Consider the following 10,574-nt stretch of genomic DNA (forward strand, 5'->3'; position numbering starts at 1 on the left):
CGATCCACAATTCCTCTTGGATGCTCTAGACCTTGACGCCTAACCGTCTGGAAGAAGCACAGTCTTCAAAGGTAACAAGCGTCGGATCCACGCAGGATCAACTTCTTCAGTGATGCTCAATCACTTTGGGTTTGTGCGGGGTTTGGTTTTGGGATTTTTCTCACTTGATGATTTTCACTCAAAGTCCTCGGAGGATGGGTTGCTCTCAGATGACAAGTGTCAAGTTCTCTCGGAGTAGCCAACCAGCTAGTGGTTGTAGGGGCGGCTATTTATAGCCTAGGGAGCAGCCCGACATGATAAGACATAAATGCCCTTCAATGATATGACCGTTAGGTGGATAAGATATTTTGGACAGCCGGCGCGCAGCATAGCAACGGTCGGAAATTTGACTCTCAAATTCCTCAGGGCTATCATGTTCCTCACTGTGTAGCCAATTTGCACTGGTGAATTCCTAACTCCTCAGTCAGAGCAAAGTCCTCAGTGACCAGAAGAACTGTGTATCTGTCACTGAAGAAATTGACTGAACTGTATGAGATTTCCAATGGCTTCACTTGAAGGGATTGGTAGGTGTAGGATTTTGAGTTGAGCATCACATGGAAATTTTTCCTTAGTATTTCCTCGACCCCCTTTAACAGTACGGTGTTTCCTATGACTCAAGAAAGAGAAAATGGAACTACGAAAACAAAAGTCTTCACGCTTCATATTCCTCGAATGAATACCAAGTCTTCAAGGTCACACCAATTTCTTCACTTTCAAAATCTTCAGAAAGTCTTCAGAATATCAAAGTCTTCAGTCGAAGAACTTCATTTTTAGGGGTCGACTTTCTCTGTAAATATCAAACTCCTCATAGACTTATAGACCTGTGTACACTCACAAACGCATCAGTCACTTAACCTATAAGTCTTCAATACACCAAAATCACTAAGGGGCACTAGATGCACTTACAATCTCCCCCTTTTTGGTGATTGATGACAACATAGGTTAAGTTTTCAACGGGGATTAACATATGAAGTGTAAATACTGATATTGAGGAATTTGATTGCAAGATATAGAAGAACTCCCCCTGAATATGTGGATAGTGAGGAATTTGCTTTTGAGACAATGCACATTTGAAGAATTGAATCATGGATATCTTCCCCTATATCTTGTAATTCATACACGCATTTGATATATAATATGAAGGCATGATGAAATATGGTGCCTGATGAGATTCAGCATGCGTGCAATAATATTAACGAGGAATAAGCATGCAGAATAACACATCAAAAGTATCAGAGCACAGTGCATCAAAGTCAGAGCACAATGCACCGTCCAAAAGTATCAGGGCACCATCGGATTTAAGATTACAACTCGATCCAATAAAAAGTTTCGGAAGAACGAGAGTTGTAACTTAACAAAACACCCATAGTATAAACCCGCTTGAAGACTAACTCAGATTTCTCCCCCTTTGTCATCAAATGACCAAAAGGATCGAAATTGAGGACTAACGCCCCTGAAGAGTTTCAAGTCGATGGAGGAGCGCCAGCGTTGTCGGGGTTGTTCGTTGAAGTAGGGCCTGCCGTAGTGTCGTCCAAATCTTCATGCTCATCAGTTTCATGCGATGAAGAATAAGAACTGGCCACCAGATCAGGAACTCTGACTCTCTTGAATTTCTTCGGAGGTGGTGCAGACCAGTCAAATGCTTCATGGAGACCCATGGTCTTCAGTTCTTCCGCGGAATATACATGAGTGAGAACAGCCCAGGTGCGGTTGAGGGTTTCATGAAGGTGATACTGATTTTTCTTCACTGCATTATGGGTTGAGGTCATGTTGTGAAGAATTGCAGCAAACTGACGCTTCACCCATTTGTGATTGCGATCAACCTTCTGATGAAGACTGAGGAGTAACTCATGGTCAGTCATCACCCTGGGTGCTGTTGCTTGAGGCTTTTGCTTGGCTGATGTATTTGCGGCAGTGTCATGTGTTGCAGAATCGTCATTGGTGGAGTAAGATGTAGCTAGACGGAATTGACCATCCAATGGACGAGTGCCTTCATCAATCACAGCAGCTGCCTTGCCCTTATCATCAGATGATGAAACTGGTCGCTTGAGGACTTCAATGGGCGGCAAGTAGCTACCATGGTTCAGAGTGTCAGCCTTGTAATTCAGTGAAGATCTTGCCCTTATGAATCTCATAATCCAAGGCGCATAGGGGTTCAGCTCAAAAGGTGACATAGCAACATTAGCCAGAGTCCTCATGAAGAAATCATGGAAGTTGACGGGAACGCCATGAATGATGTTGAAAAGCATGTTCTTCATGATGCCAACGACATCTTCATCATTTGAGTCATGGCCTTTGATAGGACTCATTGTCTTCGTCAGGATGCGATAGACAGTCCGAGGCACATATAGCAATTCCTTGACGAGGAATTTGGTTCGTGGGGCCTGCCCTGGCTTCAAAGGCTTCATGAGCACTTGCATATAATGATCTGTCAGTTCGTGGTCATTGTAGATGCAACGTGCACTGGCATGGGGAGGATCAAGAGGAAGGACACGAAGCAATTCAGTTGCTGGTGCCTTATAGTGAATGTTTTCTGTCATCCAATCCAGCACCCATGAATTGACATCTTCAGCATCTCCGGTGATATGCAAAGTGGCATAGAACTGAAGAATGAGTTCTTCATTCCAATCACAGATATCAGTGCAGAAGTTCAGTAGTCCTGCATCGTGAATAACTCGGAGGACCGGCTCGAAGCACGGCAGAGATTCCATATCCACATGAGGAATATGTTCATGATCGAAGATTTTGTCCTTGTCAAAGAGCACTGAGGAATAGAAGTTGGCTTGAGTAGCAGTCCAGAAACGTCTCTTCCTTATGCGAGCAGAGTCATATGGATTGTAATCAGTGAAGAACACATGCTCAGAAAAGAAGTCTTCAGCCTTGAATTTTTGCTTGCTAGAGAACGGATTCTTCGGTTTGGGCAGAGGAGTGTCAGTGATTTGCAGCACAACCTCAGGAATGACGATCTCAGGTGCTTCAGGCTGAGGAATTTCTGGTTCCTCTTCTTGTGCAGTTTGGGGATCAGCAGCAACAGGTTCTTCAGCACTAGCGGCTGGAATTTCTTCATGAACAGATGATGTGGGATGAGTTTCTTCAGAGCCCATTTGAACAGTTGTAGCCGGGGACTGAGGAATTTGTTGAATAGGAGTGAAGAGAGGAGTATTGGGATGCTGATTTTCCCAAAAGTCATCGTTCATCACTGGTGTAGTGCATCCAATATCCACATCTTCATCTTCATTTTCAATTTCCTCAACACCAGCCTCTTCAGCTGTGAACTGAGGCATAGGTGAGGAAATGACTGGCGTTGAAGGGAATGTTTCCACTTCAATTTCTTCATCAAACTGCTCTGAGGTAGCAACAGAATGATTTTCTTCATCAGATCCGCTTGGGATCTTGTAGTCTTCTCCATAAGGAACAATTTCCTTGGATGACATGGAGGAAAGTGGAATGGCATCAATAGGATTTTCAAGCGAGCTGGTCATTGGCTTCATTTTCTTCGCGGCCGAAGAATTTGACGCAGCTGATGTCTTCCTTTTCTTCACTGCAGCTCGCTCTGCAGCCTTGGTCTTCTTCACTTCAGAAGCAGAAGGAAGAATTGGAGTTGGTGTTGGCGCAGGAGGAGCTGAGGACTGTGGTTCATTTTCTTCAGGCGCAACTGGTGCAGTTGCCCTGATCTCTTCAGTTTCTTCAGGCGCACCACTAGTGGATGCCCTGGGAATTTCTTCAGCGGCTGGAATGGAGTCATCAGCCCTGGAACTTGTATTCTCATCAGCAGGCTGAAAGTCATCAGCATGTTCTTCAGCAAGCTGAGCAGAGTCTGCAGCCTGAGGATTTTCTTGTTGCGATGGGGCTGCAATAGTTGTCATTTTCTTCGTCAAATTGATGAATCTCACTTTGGCTCCTTGCCAATCAGCATTGTATGCATCGAAATCTTTGCTGAGGGCTTGGATCTCAGATTGACCCTTGAGAAGTTCTTCAGGTGTCAGTCTGACAATGTTCTTCTTCAGAAGCTTCTCCTTTCTAGCTTGTGCTCTCTTTATCTCACGAGCCTTTTCAAACTTCCATTTCTCTTGAGAGATGAAACGGGTCAGCATATGACTTTGACCAGGAGTCAGAGGCAGATCAGGCATTGGAGTGTTTGGATCCTTATGCCATAAGTCAATATAGTCGAGGATCTTCTTCGGATCCAGAAGCATGGGCACAGGTGTTCCTTTGGCTCTAGCGGCCTTTGCTTGTCTGTCTCTGATGATTTCTCCAAGTTCTTCATCAGAAGCCTCATCATCAGAGGGCACTTGGAAAGCAACTTGTTTCTTTCTTGGACTTGGCCGAGGACCGCGTCCAGCTGTTGCTTTTGTCTTCAGCAGAGTGGGGCCTGATGAGGACATTGGTGCAGCTGAGGAACTCGCTAAGACACCAGAAGCAATTGAGAAACCCTGAGTCCTTTGACATGTAGCCAGATGCACAGGAGTTGAGGACTTGGAGGGAGCTGCTGAGGACTTTGGTGGAGCAGCGGTAGTCTGAGGAATTTGCCGTGAGGGCGCGGCTGAGGAACTTGGCCGTGAGGGCGCTGATGGTGAAGCACTTGGCTTGCGAGCAGGCTTCTTCGGCATTGATTTCCTCGGCTTGACCGAGGTCTCAGCGGCAGCAGCAGCAGCAGAATCCTCATTGAATTTCCTCACTGCCTCCTTGGCTTGTCTTGCCAATTTTGCTTGGCGCCTAGCCCATTCTTCAGGAAAGTCTTCACCACTTTTGATGCTAGTGGGATCAGCGACTTGGCCAGGTGCCAATGGAGCTCTTGGGCATGGAGGATTTAAGGCGAATTTCTTCATGTACTTTGGAGTAACATATCGATATTCCCTCCATTCTCGTGCCCATCTTCGTTCAATCCTCTGAATGCGCACTTTGCGCTGATTCTTGTTTTCTTTGCCAAACTTGGCTTCATCAGGTGTGCAATAATCCTTGTATATTTCATCAGGGATCTTGAAAGCAGTCATGACCTCCGGTTTCTTTCCTCCTTTCTGCGGTCTCTTTCCTTCAGCCATTTTCTTCAGATGAGGAATTTGAACAATTGAACACTCTGAAGAAGTATGCAGTTTTTCTTCAAGGAACGCTGCAAATGAGTTAAGTTGATGAGAACCTAGTGATTCAGCAGCGGACATGAGTACCTGTGAACAGAGTGTAGGTGCGAGGAATTTGGAGAGGTCATATGCGTTCTCAGAAGATTTTTCGAAAAGACAAGTTTTGAGGAATTTGACCAGTTGAGCCTTGAGGAATTTCACTAAGCGTTCTTGTCTTAGGTTCCGGAGTTGTACAGATTGAAAATCCGCACAATTTAGGAATCTTGAAGAAATGAGTGCTTAGAGAGATGGATCAAGAGCATACAGTGTGTGAGGTGTTCATATGTGAAGATTTGAAGAATAAAACACCTTTGAAGATTTTCAGAAAAGTTTGAGAATCAAAGCGAGTAATAAAAGTGACTTTTAATTACCCGAACTGAAGAACACGACGAACAGAGATGAACAGCGATGAAGTTCATCAAGTTAGATCTCCCACGCCCTAACTTGGCAGAGGAAGACGGCTACGGCGGCGGCGGAGTGAAGATTTCCGCAGCCGGCGCGAGTACGACGGCGACGAGGTCGAGACAGTGAATCTCTTCCTCACCGGTGGTGATGGAGTAGCGGCGGCGCTAGGGTTTGAGGAGAGCTCGAGCGAGAGACAGCGACCGAGCGGAGTAAATGAAGTAAGGAAGGGAGAGGGGTATTTATAGCCACGGTAAAAACTGTTCGCCCGAAGATTTTGGGACGAACATGCCCCTGCCCTTTCTTCTTCGCGCGACATATGTCACCCACGTATTGTGCAGATGAGATCGTGTAAGATCGTGGGTGAATAAAATAATGCATCGTGGGATGCGGAACGGTTTGAGCGGTAAAACCGAAAATCTGGATAAGGTTTGTTTTAAAGTTTCGTTCGCAATTTCTTCAGCTGACAAGGACACAGTGAAGACTTTGAACGAGTTTCAATCAGAACGCACATGAAGAATTTGTGAATAGATTGGGTTGAGTGTAGCATAGAGGGGGAAGGGTCCGATCACATTCACTTAGCAGAAATCACAACTTGAAGAAATAGCAATAAGTGAATGTTGTAGAGGACATAAACTCATATATATATATATATATATATATATATATATATATATATATATATATATATATATATATAGCCAATGAAGAAAAACGACGGAAATAGTGAAGATTTTGCAAAGTTGAAGAATTTGAAAAAAAACTGAAGACTTTCAAAAATGAGGAAAAACTCAAATTGAATATTTTCAACTTTTTGTGGTGGCGTGACCCATCGTATAAGAATGATGATTTCAGACCCCGCGTACAATTGTCGTAGGGTTCTGAGAATCAAATTCTTCATTAATTTCTTCACACTTAGAGTGTTATTCTTCATTGATTGAAGAAAAACGTTTCTTCATGTGTTGCACATCTAAGTCATCAATTCTGCATAAGGGTTAGGATGTGTGTCCTTTTCAAAGAACATTCGAAGATTCTAAGATATTTAGCTCACACCGCAACTTGCTAAATCTCTTCTCGTCCAAGGGCTTAGTGAAGATATCAGCTAGCTGTTCTTCAGTCTTCACATGCTCGATGGAGATGTCGCCCTTCAACACATGATCACGAAGAAAATGATGACGAATCTGGATGTGCTTTGTCTTCGAGTGCTGAACTGGGTTGTGAGCAATCTTGATGGCACTCTCATTGTCGTAGAGGAGAGGCACATTCTTCACGTTTACGCCATAGTCCTTGAGGGTTTGCTTCATCCAAAGCAGTTGAGCACAGCATGAGCCAGCAGCAATGTGTTCAGCTTCAGCAGTAGATAGTGATACGCAGTTCTGTTTCTTCAAGGACCAACAGACCAAAGATCGTCCGAGGAAATGACAAGTGCCAGATGTTGACTTGCGGTCCACACGATCACCAGCATAGTCAGAGTCAGAATATCCAATGATATCAAAAGCAGAGCCCTTGGGGTACCATAATCCTAGTGTTGGTGTGTGAGCTAGATATCGAAGAATATGCTTCACAGCCTTATGGTGTGATTCCTTCGGTGCAGCTTGAAATCGGGCACACATGCAAACACTAAGCATTATATCTGGCCTAGATGCACATAAGTACAATAAGGAACCAATCATGGAGCGGTATACCTTGTGATCGAAGTCAATACCATTTTCATCAGTGCATAGATGGCCATTTGTGGGCATAGGAATTTTGACGCCTTTACAATCTTGCATGCCGAATTTCCTCAGTACATCTTTGATGTATTTCTCCTGAGATATGAATATGCCATTGCGCTGCTGACGAATTTGAAGACCTAAGAAGAATTTCAACTCTCCCATCATAGACATTTGATATTCTTCACTCATCATATAGGCAAATTCATCACTATAATGTTGGTCAGTACAGCCAAAGATAATATCATCAACATAAATTTGGCACACAAACAGTTCACCATCATATGATTTAGTAAAAAGAGTAGGGTCGAGTGAACCGGGTGTGAAGCCATTCTTCACGAAGAATTCCTTCAATGTATCATACCACGCCCGAGGGGCTTGCTTGAGGCCATAGAGAGCCTTATTGAGTCTGAAGACTTTGTCAGGATTCTTGGGATCTTCAAAACCTGGGGGTTGAGCAACATATACTTCTTCCTCAAGCTTACCATTGAGGAATGCACTTTTCACATCCATTTGATATAAGATGATATCATGATGGTTAGCGTAAGCAAGTAATATGCGAATAGCCTCAAGTCTAGCAACAGGTGCAAAAGTTTCATCGAAATCAATTCCTTCAACTTGTGTGTAGCCTTGAGCTACTAGTCGTGCCTTATTCCTCACCACAAGGCCATTTTCATCTTGCTTGTTGCGGTAGATCCACTTTGTGCCAATGATATTATGCTTGCGAGGATCTGGGCGATTGACCAATTCCCAGACATTGTTCAGCTCAAACTGATGTAATTCTTCTTGCATAGCCTGAATCCACTCCGGCTCCAGAAATGCTTCATCTACATTAGTGGGCTCTGTGATAGAGACAAAATCATAGTGCCCACAAAAGTTAGATAAATGTGAAGCTTTTGAGCGTGTGAGAGGACCTGGTGCGCTAATGTCATCGATGATCTTCTCCACTTGCACTTCTTTTGCAACGCGTGGATGAGTTGGTTGTCGCTGAGGATTTTGATCAGCATTTTCTTCAGCACAATTTTCCTCATCATGTTCTTCAGGTGCATCAGCTCGACGTTCTTCATGAACAGGAATGAATTCTTCAGCAGATTCTTCAGTCGGAATGACATCCTCAGTTGCCTTGAGCTTGATAGCATCTTCAGATGCTGGTTCATCTAACACAGAAGGTAGGTGCTCTCTTTGCGAGCCATTAGTTTCATCGAACCGCACATCTACAGTGTCAACAATCTTGTGAAGAACAATGTTGAAGACTCTGTAGGTGTGCGAGTCCTTTCCGTAACCAAGCATAAAACCTTCATGTGCTTTCGGTGCAAATTTAGAGTTGTGGTGAGGATCTCTAATCCAACATTTAGCACCTAAGACTTTGAAATAACTCACATTGGGTTTCTTGTCAGTGAGGAGTTCATAGGCAGTCTTCTTGAAGAATTTGTGAAGATATACTCTGTTGATGATGTGGCAAGCAGTATCAATTGCATCAATCCAAAAACGCTGAGGCGTTTTGTATTCATCAAGCATAGTGCAAGCCATCTCAACAAGAGTTCTGTTCTTGCGCTCCACGACGCCATTCTGCTGAGGAGTATAGGGAGCAGATAACTCATGAGTAATACCAAGTTCATCAAGATATGCATCAAGACCGGAATTCTTGAACTCAGTTCCATTGTCACTTCTGATATGCTTGATCTTCACACCAAAGTTGGTTGAAGCCTTCGAGGAAAATCGTTTGAAGACTTCCTGCACTTCATGTTTGTAAGTAACAATGTGTACCCATGTATATCGAGAATAATCATCAACAATGACAAAACCATATAGAGATGCATCATTAGTGACTGCTGAGTAATGATTAGGTCCAAAGAGGTCCATGTGAAGCAATTCGAATGGACGGGTAGTGGTCATGATAATCTTCGCTGGATGCTTGGCCTTGGTCATTTTTCCAGCTTCACATGCTCCGCATAAGTGATCCTTGAGGAATTTGACATTCTCAATGCCAATGACATGCTTCTTCTTCGCAAGCGTGTTCAAATTCCTCATGCCTGCATGACCAAGTCGTCGATGCCATAGCCAGCCTTCTGAAGCTTTTGCAAGTAGACATACGGCTGGTTGTGGTCCTGTAGAGAAATCAACAATATACAGATCTCCTCTCCTAAAGCCTTCGAAGACTTTGGAATTGTCAGCTTCCATAATCACAACACAACGATATTTGCCGAAGACAACAACCATATCAAGATCACAAAGCATTGAGACTAACATGAGATTGTATCCTAAGGACTCAACAAGCATGACTTTGTCCATGTGCTTATCCTTAGAGATAGCAACCTTACCAAGACCCAATACCTGACTTTTGCCTTTGTCAGCAAAGATGATATGCTTCAGAGGTGACGGTGATAAGGGAGCATCCATAAAAAGATTCTTGTCACCAGTCATGTGATTTGTACATCCACAATCGAGGACCCATTCAGTGGTTTTGGGTTGATCATCCTGCAGATGAATTAGTGTAACTTACAATCTCATATGCTTCATCAGTGAAGAATATGATATCAAGTTCATCAGATGAATTTCATCAAGCAGTAAACAGATATAGCAGTATGAGGACGTGTGAAATGAAAGTTCATTTCATCATGATTTGCTTGTGTCCTTTCAGGCAATTTTGTCAGGTCCCCAGCAAATTCTTCAGACGTTAGAGCACGTCTGGAGACCTGACCCTGCAGAAGAGCTTAGTTCTTTTTCTTCACCACCCACATCTGGAGGGGTGGCAAAGAGTTCATCATTCTGCGAGCACCATATGAGAAAGGTGGCAAAGCTGCCAAACCATTTCGCTTCACATAAGAGGGGTTAGGGTAAGCATATGAATAAACGGAGTAATTCCTTGAGGACTTATGAACATAATGGTTTGAAGAATAATGCACATATGCATAACCCTTAGCTCTACCCTGCGAGACAGAGTTGTTAGCAAGATGATAATCATATGAGGACTTTGATCCAGTTGAGGAATTTGATCCATGTGAAGAATTTGGTCCATATGAGGACTTGGATCCATATGAAGAATTTGGTCCATATGAAGAATTTGATATGGGGTTCCTGTTCTTCACAGGTGGTGTCATGAGGACATTCACCTGAAGACTTTCAACACAACTTTTGGGAACCCAGATTTTCTTCATAGGGGAACCGTTCCTGCAGTTAGTGCCAACATATCTAGCAAATACTTCACCATTCTGATTTTTGAATAGTTTATAGTTGGAGTCAAATGACTCATCAGAAGAATGAGGAGATTCACATGTAAAGCCAGATAAGTTAGATGGATCAA

This window comes from Triticum dicoccoides, chromosome 3B, assembly GCF_002162155.2.
Source record: "Triticum dicoccoides isolate Atlit2015 ecotype Zavitan chromosome 3B, WEW_v2.0, whole genome shotgun sequence".
Classification (NCBI taxonomy): domain Eukaryota; kingdom Viridiplantae; phylum Streptophyta; class Magnoliopsida; order Poales; family Poaceae; genus Triticum; species Triticum dicoccoides.